Source organism: Monodon monoceros, unplaced genomic scaffold, assembly GCF_005190385.1.
Source record: "Monodon monoceros isolate NGI ecotype Baffin Bay Population unplaced genomic scaffold, NGI_Narwhal_1 Super_Scaffold_11, whole genome shotgun sequence".
Taxonomy (NCBI): Eukaryota; Metazoa; Chordata; class Mammalia; order Artiodactyla; family Monodontidae; genus Monodon; species Monodon monoceros.
Window position 1 is genome coordinate 118,784,624 of NW_021703767.1, and position 18,103 is coordinate 118,802,726.

An 18,103-nucleotide genomic window follows, 5' to 3' on the forward strand; every position below is an offset into this window, starting at 1 on the left:
GTTTTAAAGGTGATTTTATTGGGGAAAAAGTTCTATGAGGTTCTGCTTTCCCACTCCCAATGACTTCTAAAGCATCATCATCACCATGGAAGCTTGCAAACTTATAAATTATAAGTCCTCAAATATGGAGGAGAAAGCATCACAACTAGACTCGTTCCAGGGAATGGCTTTGAGCCTCTCCACTGAAAACAGAGTACAGGTGAGTGGTCTCTCTCAGCGATTTCACTTCTCTATGTAATTTCAACTCAGATTTTGTCTCAACTTTCCTTCCTCAAATTTGTGGAGCAGGGTTTCCTGAAGTGAGGTTCCAGACATCTGGTGGTCCACAGTTGTCAATCAAGTGGTCTCAGATAACATGGAAGCTTTAAAAGAAAAAGCAAGGAAATGATTATGCTAACAAGCATTTCAGAACCTTATGATTTGATTTTCACAGAAATCTTGTCACATGTCCAATAATCATCACATTTTGAAAAGTTGTCCTGGGTACTGTGAGTGTGTTGATCAATTCTTCTTGACTATGCTTCAGTTAACAGAGTGTATTTTTGCCTCAGCTGATGAACTTTCCCATCTTTTGTGATATATTTTTCATAATTGTGAATTTAATATTTTCTGTTGTAAGTATCATGCTGAGTTAATGCCCGTGTGAAAACTTAGATCAACGGCTTGAAAAGAGTTCAATGATGCATGAAAGTAATAATGACAATAATAATAATTTCTACAACTCAGAAGGTCATACAAATAAAAAGAAAATGGAACTCCATGGCAAATATAGAATATGAATTTGTATATATTCACGTATGTGAATCTGCTGGCTTTCCATAAGGAGATGAAAAAGAAAGCAAATATCTGGAAATGGTTGTTTTGAACGAACAGCAAAACTATTGGAATCCAGCCCAATTCTATTTTCTATTTTGAAACATTTCCCAAATAATGACATAACACATAAAAGCTTCATTTCTAAAGATAACAAAGTGACTTCTTATGGAAACAACTTGAGTTAACATAGGACAAATATTTAATAATGCTTTTCAATATAAAATTAATTTTGTTACCTGGCCAGAATGGGACTAAAACCAGAGTGTTATCATTGACAGTGATTCCCCTCATAAGCCGGGATCGTTCGTTCTAATAGCACATTTAAGTCTCGCTAGCCTAAAACGCTTCCCATTTAAATTCAATGTTTTCTATTTAAGGTCATTGTGTCATCTACAGATAATGACAGTTGCTCTTACTCTCCAACAGTTCCTCTTTCTTTTTTCTTATCAAATTTATTGTTTGGGCTTAATCCTCTAGCAGTGTTGAAGACTTGCAGTAAACGTTAGCATCTTTGTCTTATTCCTGACTTTAAGAAGTCTTCAATAGTTAAACCAGTTTCTCTGACACTTGCTGTGGATAGCTGATGGAAATCCATTAGCACATTAAGGAATTTCCCTTCTGTTCCAAGTGAAGAGTTTTTAATACTAACTGGTATTAGATTTTATTAATTGTTTTGGAAGGGCAACAGTTAAGATAATTATATGGTATTTTCCCCCTTTAATCTCTCTCTAGAGAGAATTACATTAGACCTCCTAATGAAAAATCTAAATTCCTAAGACAATCCTTACTTAGTCATACCTTCAATACTCTGCTGCAATTTTGAAGTTTTTTTTTTTTTTTTTTTGCGGTACTCGGGCCTCTCACTGTTGTGGCCTCTCCCGTTGCGGAGCACAGATTCCGGATGTGCAGGCTCAGCGGCCATGGCTCACGGGCCCCGCCGCTCCGTGGCATGTGGGATCCTCCCGGACCGCGGCACGAACCGGTGTCCCCTGCATCGGCAGGTGGACTCTCAACCACTGCGCCACCAGGGAAGCCCTGAAGTTTTGCATCTATGTTTATAATTAGAATACTACTAGAAGTTTGCCCTTTTTTTTTGTATTAAAATCATTCTGTTTTGGTATCACTCTAACCTTAGCCTTGGAAAATTAGTTAGATAGCTTTCTACCTTTTTTAATCATCTGAAAGAATTTCTAAAACATGAGAATTAGCTCTTCCTTTAAATTTTTATGAAACAGAGTAAACCATCGGGCACTAGTTCTTCCTTTGAGGGAGACTTCTGACTACATTTGCCATTTCTTCTGTGGTTGTTGACGGTTTTAAAGTCTTCTACTTCTTTTTGAGTCATTGTTATTAATTTGTATCTTCTTAGAAAAATAATTTTGTCTCTTAGAATTGCAAATGTACTTAGTCTCTAAATGGCATTTTCTTCATCTCCACAGCTCTAGTTAATAGCCCTATTTCTTCTTCTCTATTACTATATTATCATTCATGTTATTTTCTCGCTTGATCACAGTAGCAAATGTTTGTCAATTTTGCTGTCTATTGCTTTTATTAATAAGACTTTTAATCTATATATATTCCAACTTTCATCTGCATTAATTCCTTCTTCATATTTTATTAGTCATTCACTTATATACCTAGTATGTGAGAATTGGGACATAATTTCAGTTTGTCCAACTGATAATGGTATTCACTGATCACTTGATGAACATGGGACCTAAATATCCTGTTTCTTATCAAGCTTTTAGTTTGTTTATTTATTTATTTAATTGTATCATCATGGACTCATGGTTTCCTATTTGGCCAATGAGTTATATATAATTCATTAAAATCATTAGTTATTTTGATACACAAATTGTACTTGGTTTGGTTACTGGGAACCCATCCAAGAAGACTTCTGAGTTCTGTCTTCTGCCACAGATGACTCAGGCTTATCAAACTTCTCCTGCCCCATCCCTGAGTGCAGTATTTCTCAAAGGAGCCCTGGATCCTTTTTGTGGAGAATAGTTGTTCCAGAGCCCTCTCAGTGGACACAGCTAGGGAATTTATGTGTGTATACACTTAACACGTTCACAGACACACACATACATCAATGTTCAGTGTGTTTACAAACACATAACTATATTTAATTCTATAGTTAACTGTCTTTATTGATCTATACTAAAGGCCATGAATTCACACCAATACTGTTGAATCCAATCTGCAGAGTTCATTCCAGTTTCCTTCCTTGCTATATTTGTAACACCTCTTCCAACCATGAGAAACTGGTTCCCATTATCTTTAGAATATTTATTTGATCAATTTCTCCATATATATGGCCAATATCCCATTTCTGGTTATTCCCCATCAAAGACTCAAAAGCCAGCTTGGATGTCCTCCTCAGCCCACTCGGGCTCCAATTCCTGATGGCAGCTGCCCCTGTCCGTGGACACCTCCTCAACTTGCTCAGACTCTGACATGCTACATAAGATCACCCATCCACGTGAATTTCTCTCTCACCCTGCTCAGGTTCTAAGGGAACCATGCTGGGCCACCCTCAGATGTAGGTGCCCGTTTCACTCTGTGAGACCTCTGACTGCCAGTCCACTCTGGGTCCCCCTGGCTCCCCACTCCCAATGACATGGACACCTTTATCAACCCCATCTGAATTATTTAGGGAGGAAAGGGAAACAGGAAGAGAAAAAAACCTGTATTCTGTGCTACACTGAGCTCTCCTCAGTATTATTAAAAACCCAGGAAAACTTTTTACAAGGATAAGTATTTGTTCATATAGATCAATCAACAAACATTTATTGAACACCTTCTGTGGGCTCAGCTGAGGCATTAGAAGTATGAAAAAGGTTCCTGTCTTGTAGCTACTTGAAATTAGATGGGAAACTAAACAAAGAGTAGAATAATAAAGATTCCCTATATTTTCCATAACAGCAGAAACACAAAAAGGAAACTACATAACTATTAGATTCTCAAATTGTCATAATATATCTTTGCTTTGAGGTAACCTTTCCACGCCTTGACATCTAATACCTTTCCTTCCAACACCGTTGAAGCTCCCTTAGCCCTAAGCTTTTTATTAATGCTTCAGAATGGCTGTAGGTAAGTTTTCTTCTGTTAAATTACTGGAGCAGACACTATTATTGTGTTGGTAGCTCTGTCATCAGAACTAAAGCATAATAATGAAAGTCACAGTATAATGTAAAAACAAAAAATCATCACTTAAGGAAAAAGGAAAAGAAGAAAGATGTTTACAGAGTAATTCTTAAAATGTGCTCGCTCTAGATTGGTCTGACTCAGATACACAAATTATATTTTAAACATCATGCTCATAAAGGTCTACATTTCATGTGAAAAGTGTAAAGCATAAAGCGTGGCTCCATGTTCTGGCTGGGAGTGTGGAGGAGGTTGTGTCTGTAGAGCCGAGCAGTATCTATAGAGTTAAAAACAGAACAAGGACCCATAGGGAGAGGAGAAGGCAAGGAGCCAGTGGTGACAAAGGAAGACAGCAGTCCTTCTGGGAGGCCCCCGGAGGAGTGCAGGGAAAAGGAAGTAGCTGCTGCCAATCGCTACCGTCACCGCAACTATCATCATTTTTGATGGTTCATAGGGATATCATTTGTGTTTGGTTCTACATGGATTTAAAAAAAAAGGGATTACAGTGGCTGAGAGGACAATGTCACAGCTGAAGGCCAGACACTGACTAATGTCCACAGCAAGCAATGACAACTATTATTAAAATCATTAATTGCTGTTCCCAATACTGCTTTTCTCAAGGTACATGTGCAGAAACAATTATGGAAGCGATTATTCGTGCCTTTAAATTTCACAGGTGTGTTTGAACTTCACTCTCTGGCTTCCTACAGGAGTGAGTGAGACTCAGTACTTCTAAGTAATGTCACTGATGATCAAGGCCCAGCCTTCATTAAGATACGAAATATTTCCCTCCCTAACCTAGAAGGAAATGAAAGCTGATTCCTTAACATTCCAGACGTCCTTTCCTGCAACAGACAAAAGCCTCCACAGGGTCCTCACTTACCGCAAATGTGGTTGGTCCTACATTCATTAAATGAGATCTTTGTGAATGTTGCCTGGGCTCTGCCCTCTTCTCTAAAACCCCTCTCCAGCAGTCAACCTCTGGGACCCTGCCCCTTTTGCCCAAATCATTCCATTAAGGTAAATACTGACCTGAGCTGGATTAATGAGATCCTCCTTCCTGTGAGTTTACTGTTAAGACTCAGGGACTCCTGTCACTTACCTGATGAAACTGAATTTTTAAGGACATATAAATGTGGTGACTGGGGAGATGTGTCTCATGTTGGTACTTGTAGTCCTTGCATGAAGAAGCAGAGAAAAGTGATCGACAAACAGACTAGAAGGTGAAGCAGATGGGCCGAGAAAAATAGAGACAATCAAGGGAGAAGTGGAGGAACCTGTGTCTCGGACCTTTCAGCTCTGGATCCACCATCTGCCCTTCCATTTGGTAAAATTCCACTGGTTCCTTACAAACATCCCCTACCTTTACCCTGCCTTTTACTTAAATTGGCCTGGATTGGACAGAGTTGGGGAAAACTTTTGTTCTGTGAATGGTGTATCTGTCAGTGCTTTACAAGTCTTACCTCTGACTCTGTGACCCTTTGTTTTAACTGGTGGCAGAATGTGCATGGACATACCACGGACATGTTTTATATACCTGGAGGTGGCTACCAATGGGTTACAGAACACCCAGGATCACAGACTCATTTGGTAAGGCTGCCTTTCCACCCAAATTCAATCCTATCAGTCCTGGAGCAGGTGGTCCAAGGAGCAGGGGCCCTAGCTTGGGAAGTTCTATCAACAGCTCAGAATATCTCCACTAGAGATTTCAATGTTTGTTTCTTGTACGGGTCCTGAAAAGCCCAGCTGACCTTATTAATGCTATGGAATATGCTAATTAATTCATCTGGGCCCTCGAAGAATTGCCATAACAACAACTGTTTTATTATGTCAGAGACACTGCAAAGGCTTTTAATGTTCCCTTACAGTAAATGTACAAGAGATTGCCTTAATTAAGCTAAACTTCCTAGCTTTCCTTTTCCCTGCCTGCTTTTATTATTTAGCTCTTATTTTTTCATTTGGGTTTTCATGTTTCTTTGTTGTTGTTGTTTTGTCTAGTTTTTATTATTTGTTTTATTGTTGTTTGTTTTGTTCTGTTTAGTTTTATTGTTTCTGTATCTTTTATGGTGAATGTACTCTTGAATAAAAGAAAAAAACCAAAAAATTATTTTCAGATTCATCCACTTTACTAATATATCATCCAGAGATATGGAGACACCATGAAATGAATCATCACTCAGACCCAAAGCTCCTGGACCCTTTCCTACAAGGTTAACAATACCACATGCTCCATGCTCCAGGGCCTCTTTCAGGGCCTTCTATTTACGTTTACAATTACTGAGCATTTACTCTCCCTGCAGGAAACAAAAGTAAAGAAGAAACATTTCTTTCACTTGGGGAATTTACAGTCAGTGGGGAAGGTAGACATGAACTCAGTTAACAGGAATATAAGTAAGAAAAGTCCATTAACGGATGAATGGACAAAGAAGACGTGGTATATATGTACAGTGGAATATTACTCAGCCCTAAGAAAGAACAAAATAATGCCATTTGCAGCAACATGCAGGGACCGAGAGATTATCATACAAAGTGAAGTAAGTCAGATGGAGAAAGACAAATATCATATGATATCACTTATATGTGGAATCTAGAAAAAAATGATACAAATGAACTTATTTACAAAACAGAAACAGACCCACAGACATAGAAAACACACTTACGGTTACCAAAGGGGAAAGTGGGGGAGGATAAGTTAGGAGTTTGGGATTAATAGATACACACACTACGATATATAAAATAGATAACCAACAAGGACCTACTGTATAGCACAGGGAATTATACTCAATATCTTTTAATAACCTATAAAGGAAAAGCATCTGAAAAAGAATATGTATATACGTATATGTATAACTGAATGACTTCACTGTACAACTGAAACTAACACAACATTGTAAATCAACTATACTTCGATTTAAAAAAAAAAGAGTATAAGTAGGCTCTAGGAAGGTAAGTACACTTGCATGATAAGATAGAGGACAAAATTGTCTATAAAGGAAGAATAGATTGAGAGAAACCAAGAGGATATCAGATGTCCCAGACCAAAGGGCCACCCTGAGCAAAGGGGCAGGTCCCTAAAGATTTGTCTTTTGTTTGTGAAAGTGAAGAGCCAATCAGGAAAATCTTGATTTGTTAGAATTTTTTAGAAGCTTGATCCATTTGGAAAGCAATATTTTTAAGTTCAGACATAAGATATATCAGATAATACATATTTCATTCATAAGGCTAAGTTTTATCATGTCAAATGCTGCTTAAGTAAAAAATAATCTAAAGCCAAGGAATAAAATGAGGAAACTTGAGCTGGGACTGATGGGAATAGAGGCGGAGAAAACATGTTATGGGCCTAAGCATGGAAACCCATTGTTATTGTTGCTGTTTTGGGGAGTCCATCGTGGATGCAATCATGAGCTGAACAGTCTCATGTTCTTTCACCGGAGCCAGCCAGTTAACAACATGTTTTTTAAAAACAATCTATTATTGTATCCCTTACAAATCTGTGCTTGAGTTTTTTTTTGTTTGTTTTTTTTTTTGCGGTACGCGGGCCTCTCACTGTTGTGGCCTCTCCCGTTGCAGAGCACAGGCTCCGGACGCACAAGCTCAGCGGCCATGGCTCACGGGCCCAGCCGCTCTGCAGCATGTGGGATCTTGCCGGATGGGGGCACGAACCCGTGTCCCCTGCATCGGCAGGCGGACTCTCAACCACTGCGCCACCAGCGAAGTCCTGTGCTTAAGATCAGATGTTTCCAAGGTAACTGACCTCCTCTTGCCAGATGGTCAGTCTATGTCTACGCTGGCATCACACTATGGTTCTTTACCTTTGGCGTCACACAGCACCATGAACTTCCTTTGGTAGAGCAGAGCATGTATAAGTTTTTAGTGCCAGAAGTGATGTTGGTGTTGCCACACCCTTATTTTCACTAATATTTTATGGTAACTGTACATAACTGAAGGATTAATGTTTAATGTTATAAAATCATCTGCTAGTTTCCTAAGACTCTTTGTTTTTTATAAACTAGATATTAAAACACTTTTTTCTATCACCTAGAAATGGTTCTTGATCCAACATGAAACAAATTAACTTAAAAATAGGTTATAGTTCTTACCCCAAAAGCTACTTCTCTCTTTTCCCCAGAGGATTTATATTTAGCAAACTACATTTCTTCTTGTCAGTGTGTGACAATATGCTACAAGAAGACACATAACTAAAACTGTCAAAACTAAGCTACTGATGGCACATTTGTATGACAGGGCAAATCTAGGTTGATGTACTGTGATGACAAAAGCAACCCAGTCAAAGGGCCATGGGGCAGCTATTCTAACACCCAAAGTTTGGCATCTTACAGAAGAATAAGGCAATCCGTACATGACAAGATGAACACATGATGTAAAGGGAGATTATGTTATGGTCTTACATTTCAATTTTTCACATATATTTACTTAAAGGATATCTTATAATAATAAATAAGGTAAGAAATGGTGGAGCAGTGAGAGGTGAGCAGAGCAGAATCCCACAGTCAAACAACTGGAAAGTCTAGAAATTAAATTCAGTGCAAAGGCATTTGCTTTTCAGTCATTTCACACAGTCTTCCAAGGGCTTCTCTCCCACTGCAGCCACAGAGAGCAGAAGGGAAATCAGTTCGTGTACAAGCAAGCTCCAGGAGTTCCGTATTTAGTTCTTATCATTTATTTTGTTTTGGGCACCGTGGTGAAACAACAAGCATCATCTTATCTACTGGAAATCAGTGTCACTTTCCCCCCTTTTTAGCACCATCAATTGCGCATCTGCCTTTGATCTTCTCTCTTAATATTCTTCAGCAGGAGACTTCAGGGAAATTGATTAGTAAAATGTTTGAGGGCAGATATGAAGAATTACCAGCTCTTCCCGAGAATTCATGTGGTGACACATTTACGAGGCACCCTTATGGAGAAGAAACTTCTATCCAGCCACGCAGAGATTGGAACAAGATGGAAACATAACCTCATAACAACGTCCTGCGAGGCCCACTGTTCTCCTGCTAGCTGGGCCGTTCCCTTCTCTTGTGGAGGAAGAAAACAACTGGGGGGTAGGGACGCTTCTGGACCCCTGTCGAGGGCCTGACTACAATGGACCAGGGAAGTGGGCTCTGCCCACTGTCAAGTGTGCCCTCAGTGTCCCTAGGCTGTATGGGCATCTCCCACCCACGATTCTTCACCTCAAAGACTCTCCAGGCATAAATAAAAAAAATATTCCACCCACAATCTATTATTCACAGGCCCGGGGCCTTCTCCAAGTTTATCACTGGAGGCACCAGATGCTCACTTAATCCCCTTATCTCTGAGCTCTTCCATAGACAGTAAAGGGGTTGAAGAGCAAATTGTATTAAGTATATAATCATCACAGCAATGACAACCAACAGTCAGACTTCCAGCCACTCAACTACTGGAAACAGCCTCAAACATGTATTAAACAAGAAGAGATCTCTAGGGCTTCCCTGGTGGCGCAGTGGTTGGGAGAACACCTGCCGATGCAGGGGACATGGGTTTGTGCCCCGGTCTGGGAAGATCCCACATGCCGCGGAGCGGCTGGGCCCGTGAGCCATGGCCGCTGAGCCTGCACGTCCGGAGCCTGTGCTCCGCAACGGGAGAGGCCACAGCAGTGAGAGGCCCGCGTACAGCTAAAAAAAAAAAAAAAAAAAATCTCTAAATGACAAGGAAAGACTTATTCCCTTTCTATTTGGAAGGGGCAGGGGAGCTTTAATAAACATTCCTTTGACCAGAAGTTTTATTTTTAACTTTTTATTTTATACCGGCGTATAGGTGATTAACAATAATGCTGTGTTAGTTTCAGGTGTTCAGCAAAGTGATTCAGTTATACATATACATGTATCTACTCTTTTTCAAATTCTTTTCCCATTTAGGTTGTTACATAATACTGAGCAGAGTTCCCTGTGCTATATAGTAGGTGCTTGTTGGTTATCCATTTTAAATATAGCAGTGTGTACATGTCAATCCCAAACTTCCCAACTATCCCTTCCCCCTACCTTTCCCCCCGGTAACCATAAATTCATTCTCTAAGTCTGTGAGTCTGTTTCTGTTCTGTAAATAAGTTCTTTTGTATCACTTTTGATAGATTCCGCATATAAGCGATACCGTAAGATATTCGTTGCTCAGAAGCTATTGATTTAGTATTGTACATAAAATTAAGGTTATTGGTTTAATAAGTTAGATTATGTTTACTCTGAGCATCCCCACTCTTCCCTAACAAACGGGAGCACACAGGAAAAATGGCAAAGGCTGATTGAAGCAAAACCAACTGAAGTAGGAAGAAACAGCTGAGATGGAGAGAGGAAAGAGGATAAACACCCCAGCTTACTAGAAAGAGTGTAAGGTCTGAACCAGACTTTCTGGGTTTAAATCTGGCTTGGCTACTGACTGCTTGGTGAATTGAACAAGGCTCTTAACTTCTCTGTGACTCAGTTTACCCAGCTATAAAGTGGGGATAACAGTTGTTTTGAATGAGTTTAAATGAGTTAGTTCCTGTGAAGTGCACAGAACTGTATTTGGTGCAGAGTAAGCCCTCAGAGTCTGTAACTGTTAGTTGTTAGTGAAGGTGGTATTAGGAAGGCATAGCAGTTAGAAGTATTTGAAAGGCTCTTACACATCAGGATAGACCCAGAGGGGATCACTCTGTTGTAGTCTTTTTTTTTTTTTAATTAATTAATTAATTTATGGCTGCGTTGGGTCTTCGTTGCTGCGCGTGGGCTTTCTCTGGTTGCAGCGAGCGGGGCGACTCTTCATTGTGGTGCGCGGGCTTCTCATTGCAGTGGCTTCTCTTGTTGCGGAGCACGGGCTCTAGGCGCGTGGGCTTCAGTAGTTGTGACGTGCGGGCTCAGTAGTTGTGGCGCATGGGCTTAGTTGCTCTGTGGCATGTGGGATCTTCCCAGGCCAGGGCTTGAACCCATGTCCCCTGTGTTGGCAGGTGGATTCTTAACCACTGTGCCACTAGGGAAGTCCTGTTGTAATCTTTTTTTTAATAGACTTTAAAAAAAAGAAAAAAGGGGCTTCCCTGGTGGCGCAGTGGTTGAGACTCCGCCTGCCGATGCAGGGGACACGGGTTCGTGCCCCGGTCTGGGAGGATCCCACATGCCGCAGAGCGGCTGGGCCCGTGAGCCATGGCCACTGAGCCTGCACGTCCGGAGCCTGTGCTCTGCAACAGGAGAGGCCACAACAGTGAGAGGCCCGCGTACCAGAAAAAAAAAAAAAAAGGTATCGAACTGCACATTGTGTTTTGTAATCTTTTGTAATCTGCTTTGTTCACTTCATGTTTAGTGAACACTTTCCTGTGAAATTAAATATACAATTCATCCCATGGCCATATCTTTTAGTTGCCAGTGTCTTATTATCACACACTTAAATTGTTTTCAATTTTTTTTTAATAATAATAGATATAGTGAGAAGAAACTATCCATACATAAAACAGACAAAACACATTAACCATCACTATTTCCATATACTAGTGGAGATGGCTCTTTGTTTAGGAAAATATCTAGAAAAGCCTCTTGGGGCATGAAGAATACCAATCCATTCATGGTCTAAAGGAAGAGGAAATTACAAAAAGGAAGGTGAGCTGCCCAGCATCGTGGAGGGAAGAAAATTGTGTTTTGCCCCCGGCTTGCCTGAGGAGAATAGGTGAGGTTTGGAGACGCAGAGGCTCCTCGGGGAGGAGAGGCTCCATGGTTAGAAGGGCATGACATGGGCTGGGGCTCCATGGAGGACACGTCAGCAAAAAATTTACCAATGTGCGGGATAATTTTCCAGTCATGGTGAAATTTGACATCAATGTCAAAGCTGTTTCTGGTACTATGATCTACCCCCCATTGGTTATCCCTAGACCTCATTGCCTCTGACAAGACATTTATAACAATGATAACATAGGGGATTGGAGGAGGATATATGTCTAATGTGGAGAAAAGTAGGGCACCAAGAAAAGCCAACATTGTTTCTAGCAGTGAGGTTTTTAGGGGTGTTACTAAACCACGCTATGCCTCAGTTAATCTGAAAATGGTGACGATGTCATATTTCATAGAGTTGCAATGTAAACTTAAAATGCTTAGAATATGACTGGTAATAGTGCATGTGCTCAATAAAGGTTAACTATAAAAGTCTACTTCAAGGAATATCCTTGTGCACATCCATGATTGAATGTAGTACCCTACAAAGTCACTAAAAGAACTTCTAATCAAAATAAAATTAGGTTTTTGTTATTCTGCAAGGTAGAAACTGGGATACGTCAAGAATTCAAGCTAACATCCGAAGTCCAGGACAGATATGTGATTAAGTAAATATAGTATAGGCATACCTCATTTTATTGTTCTTTGCTTTCTTGTGCTTCTCAGATATCATGTTTTTTACAAATTGAAGGTCTGGGGCAACTCTGTCTCTAGCAATCTATTGGCAACATTTTCCCAACAGCATTTGCTCACTTGTATCTCTGTGTCACATTTTTATAATTCTTACAATATTTCAAACCTTATTTTTATGTTTCTTATGGTGATCTAGGATCAGTAATCTTTGATGTTACTATTGTAATTGTTTTGGGGCACCATGAACCGTGTCCATATAAGAGTGAATTTAATTAATAAATGAGTGTGTCCTGACTGCTCCATCAACTGGCCGTACCCCCATCTCTCTCCTGCTTCTTGGCCTTCTTTATTCCCTGAGACATAATAATATTGAAATTAGGCCAGTCAATAACCCTACAATGGCTCTAAGTGTTCAAGTGAAAGGAAGAGCTGCATATCTCTCACTTTAAATCATAAGCTAGAAATGATTAAGCTTAGTGAGGAAGGTATGTCAAAAGCCAAGATAGGCTGAAAGCCAGGCTCCTTACACCAAACAGTTAGCCACGTTGTGAATGCAAAGGAAAAACACTTGAAGGAAATTAGAAGCACTACTCCAGTGAACACCTGAGTTATCAGAAAGTGAAACAGACATTGCTGATATGTGGAAAGCTTTAGTGGTCTGGATAGAAGGTCAAACCAGTCACAGCATTTCCTTAAGCCAAAGACTAATTCAGAGCAAGACCCAAACTCTGTTCAATTCTGTTAAGCCTGAGAGAGATAAGGAAGCTGCAGAAGAAAAATTTAAAGGTAGCAGAGGTTGGTTCATGAGGTTTAAGGAAAGAAGCCACTTCCATAACATAAAAGTACAAGGTGAAGCAGCAAGTGCTGATGTAAAAGCTGCAGCAAGTTATCCAGATCTACCTGAAATCATTCATGAAGGTGGCTACACTAAACAGCAGATTTTCAATGTAGATAAAACAGCCTTATATAGGAATAAGATGCCATCTAGGACTTTCATAGCTAGAGAGGAGAAGCCAATGCCTGTCTTCAAAGCTTCAAAGGACTGAATGACTCATTTGTTAGGGGCTAATGTCATTGGTGACTTAAAGTTGAAGCCAATGTTCATTTACCATTCTGAAAATCCTAGTGCCCTTCAGAATTATGTTCAATCTACTCTGCCTGTGCTCTATAAATAGAACAACAAAGCCTGGATGACAGCAAATCTGTCTGCAACATGGCTTACTGAATATTTTAAGCCCCCTGTTGCTATGTAGTGTTCAGAAAAACAAGATTCCTTTCAAAATAGCACTGCTCATTGACAATGCACACAGTCACCTAAGAGCTCTGATGGAGATGTACAATCAGATTAATGTTGTTTTCATGCCTGCTAACACAACATCCAACCTGCAGCTCATGGAACAAGGAGTAGTTTTGACTTCCAGGTCTTATTATTGAAGAAGTATATTGTTAAAGGCTCTCGCTGCCATAGATAGTGATCCCTTTGATGGGTCTGAGCAAAGTCAGTTGAAAACCTTCTGGAAAGGATTCACCATTCTAGATGTCATTAAGAACATTTGTGATTCATGGGAAGAGGCCAAAATATCAATATTAACAGGAGTTTGGAAGAAGTTGAGTCCAACCCTCATGAATGACTTTGATGGGTTCAAGACTTCAGTGGAGGAAGCAACTGCAGATGTGGCAGAAACAGCAAGAGAACTAGAATTAGAAGTGGAGCCTAAAGATGTGACTGAATTGTTGCAATCTCATGGTAAAACTTTGAAGGATGAGGAATTGCTTCTTACGGATAAGCAAAAAAGGTGGTTTCTTGAGATGGAATCTACTCCCAGTGAAGAGGCTGAGAAGATTGTTGAAATGACAAGGGATTTAGAATATTACATAAACTTAGTTGACAAAGCAAGATGTAAAAGGATTGACTCCAATTTTTTTTTTTACTTTTTATTGGAGTATAGTTGATTTACTATGTTGTGTTAGTTTCAGATGTACAGCAAAGTGAATCAGTTTTACATATACATATATCCATTCTTTTTTAGTTTCTTTTCCCATATAGGTTATTACAGAATATTGAGTAGAGTTCCCTGTGCTATACAGTAGGTCCCTATTAGTTAGTTATTTTATATATAGTAGTGTGTATATGTTAATCCCAATCTCCTAATTTATGCCTCCCCCCACCTTTCACCTTTGGTAACTGTAAGTTTGTTTTCTATGTCTGTGACTCTACTTCTGTTTTGTAAACAAGTTCATTTGTACCATTTTTTTAGATTCCACATATAAGCGATATCATATGATATTTGTCTTTCTCTGTCTGATTACTTCACTTAGTATGATAATCTCTAGAGCCACCCATGTTGCTACAAATGGCATTCTTTCATTCTTTTTTATGGCTGAGTAATATTCCATTGTATATATATACCACATCTTCTTTCTTTCTTTTTTTTAATTTTTATTGAGTATAGTTGACTTACAATGTTGTGTTAGTTTCAAGTGTATAGCAAAGCGAATCAGTTACACATTATATATATATCCATTTTTTTTCAGATTCTTTTCCCATATAGGTTACTACAGAAAATTGAGTAGAGTTCCCTGTGCTATACAGTAGGTCCCTATTAGTTAGTTATTTTATATATAGTAGTATGTATATGTTAATCCCAGTATCTTAATTTATCACTTCCCCCCATGTTTCTCCTTGGGTAACCATAAGTTTGAGTTCAAGATCTGTGAGTCTGTTTCTGTTTTGTAAATAACTTCATTTGTATCATTTTCTTTAACTAGATTCCACATATAAGTGATATCATATGATATTTGTCTTTGTTTGACTTGCTTCACTTAGTATGATAATGTCTAGGTCCATCCATGTTGCTGCAAATGGCATTATTTCATTCTTTTTTATGGCTGAGTAATATTCTATTGTATATATGTACCACATCTTCTTTATCCATTCCTCTGTTGATGGACATTCAGGTTGCTTCCATGTCCTGGCTATTGTAAACAGGGCTGCAGTGAACATTGGGGTGCATGTATCATTTCGAATTGTGGTTTTCTCCAGATATATGCCCAGGAGTGGGATTGCAGGATCATATGGTAGCTCTATTTTTAGTTTTTTAAGGAACCTCCATACTGTTCTCCATAGTGGCTGTACCAACTTACATTCCCACCAACAGTAGGAGGATTCCCTTTTTGCCACACCCTCTCCAGCATTTATGATGATGGCCATTCTGACTGATGTGAGGTGATACCTCATTGTAGTTTTGATTTACATTTCTCTAATAATTAGTAACGTTGAGCATCTTTACATGTACTTTTTGGCCATCTGTGTGTCTTCTTTAGATCTTCTTTAGATGTCTATTTAGATCTTCCACCTTTTTTTTTTGATTGGGTTGTTTGTTTTTTTCACATTGAGTTGTATGAGCTGTTTGTATATTTTGGAGATTAATCTCTTGCTGGTTGCTTCATTTGCAAATATTTTCTCCCATTCTGTGGGTTGTTTCTTTGTTTTGTTTATGGTTTCCTTTGCTGTGCAAAAAGCTTTTAAGTTTAATTAGGTTCCATTTGTTTACTTTTCTTTTTATTTTCATTACTCTAGGGGGTGGATCAAAAAAAAATCTTACTGTGATGTATGTCAGAGAGTGTTCTGCCTATGTTTTCCTCTAAGAGTTTTATAGTATCTGGTCTTATATTTAGGTCTTTAATCCATTTTGAGTTAATTTTTGTGTATGGTATTAGGGAGTGTTCTAATTTCATTCTTTTACATGTAGCTGTCCAGTTTTCCCAGCATCACTTATTGAAGAGACTGTCTTTTCTCCATTGCATATTTTTGCCTCCTTTGTCATAGATTAGTTGACCATAGGTGTGTGGGTTTATCTCTGGACTTTCTATTCTGTTCCATTGATCTATATTTCTGTTTTTGTGCCAGTAGCATACTGTTTTGATGACTGTAGCTTTGTAGTATGGTCTGAAGTCAGGGAGCCTGATTCCTCCAGCTCCATTTTTCTTTCTCAAGATTGCTTTGGCTATTCAGGGTCTTTTGTGTTTCCAAACAAATATTAAGATTTTTTTTTTTTGATCTAGTTCTGTGAAAAATGCCATTAGTAATTTGATAGGAATTGCACTGAATCTGTAGATTGCTTTGGGTAGTATAGTCAAGATTGACTACAGGGCTTCCCTGGTGGTGCAGTGGTTGAGAGTCCGCCTGCTGATGCAGGGGACACGAGTTCGTGCCCCGGTCCAGGAAGATCCCACATGCCGCGGAGCGGCTAGGCCCGTGAGCCATGGCCGCTAAGCCTGCAAGTCCGGAGCCTGTGCTCCGCAACGGGAGAGGCCACAACAGTGAGAGGCCCGCGTACCGCAAAAAAAAAAAAAAAAAAAAAAAAAAAAAAGATTGCAGTATTGAAAGAAGCTCTACTGTGGTTAAAATGCTATCAACAGCACTGCATGCTACAGAGAAATTATTCGTGAAAGGGAGAGTCATTCAATGCAGCAAGCTTTACTGTTACCTCATTTTAAGAAATCACCACAGCCACCCCATCCTTCAGCAACCAGCACCCTGTTCAGTCAGCAGCATCAGCAATGAGGCAAGACCCTACACCAGCAGAAAGATTACAACTTCCCGAAGGCTAAGATGATAGTGAGCATTTTTTAGCAATAAAGTATTTTTTAAATTAAGGTATATTTTTTTAGACATATGCTATTGCACACTTAATAGACTACAGTATAGTGTAAACATAACTTTTATATGCACTGGGAAACCAAAAAAATTCATGTGACTAGGTTTATTGCAGTGGTTTGGGACCAAACCTGAAATATCTCTGAGGTTTGCTTGTGCATGATCTTTCCAAATTCCTTTCTCTAAAGAAGTATCCATGTAAGATAAACATTGTGGCAATAAAGAAGCAAATCCTACCAAAGACTACTCACATTCTACACACTTTGTGTCTGTACCCCTTGGATACACAGGTTATTTTTGCAGTGAAGCAAAAATTACACAAAAGGAGACTCCTGGAATTTCTATATCTAATTTTAATTGTCTTTAAAATGAGGTTTTTACTAATAAGTATTAAAGACAATGTTTAATTATATAAAACATATTCAATTTAATAAGGCAGAGAAGCAGAGTATCCTTTTAAAGAGAGTTTCAAAAGTAAATACATGTATGCTTTGAAGAATAAATTTCACTTGTTTGGGAATTTGGTTATCTAGAATAAGTCATCCTCTAAAAGTGCCAGCTAACATAACTTCTGGTTTACTACTCCTCTGAGATTTCTGCATTTCACTCTATTAAACATGAAACAACAACTTGTGAAAAGATTTTTTCAGCCATTTATTCTTTCACTGGCTACAAATATTCATTTATTCACTCATCATGGGCCAACAGACATTTATTGTGAAGCTGCTATGTACCAGAGACTGGGCAATAGGTAGGGATATATTCTGATTTCAGAGTATTTTGTTTAACTGAACATGAGGTTACAAATATAAGCTGCCATCCTTTGGTTATACAGAGTGTGTCCCTTTTTGCTTGCCAGTTGTCATGAAGGAGGGCTTGGGAAGATTTCCATATTGTATCCTATAGAGTAAGAAAAAGGCTACACCGGAGACACGTACAGGCCAAGCCTGGGATTACGAGAGAAGGCAGAGGCCCCATCCTTTTGTCACCCAGCAGATGGGTGTGCCTGGCCACACCACTGGAGAAGGTTTCAGGGGAGGGCCCATACCAATATGTTGATCTCCCTTCTTCTCAAGCAGTCATGAAAACAACCGTGTGTGTGTGTGTGTGTGTGTGTGTGTGTGTGTGTGTGTGTGTGTGT

The 18,103-nt window shown here is 39.3% G+C and overlaps 1 long non-coding RNA gene across 1 annotated transcript in view; it reads right to left on the reverse strand.

Annotated features, from left to right (window-relative positions):
• Window positions 1-256: 256 nt before the first annotated feature.
• LOC114890158 overlaps window positions 257-18,103 on the reverse strand; it is a 75,839-nt gene continuing 57,992 nt past the window's right edge. Inside the window, exon 3 of the long non-coding RNA XR_003792257.1 lies at window positions 257-362. This is a non-coding gene — a long non-coding RNA (uncharacterized LOC114890158). The remainder of the gene's footprint in view (window positions 363-18,103) is intronic.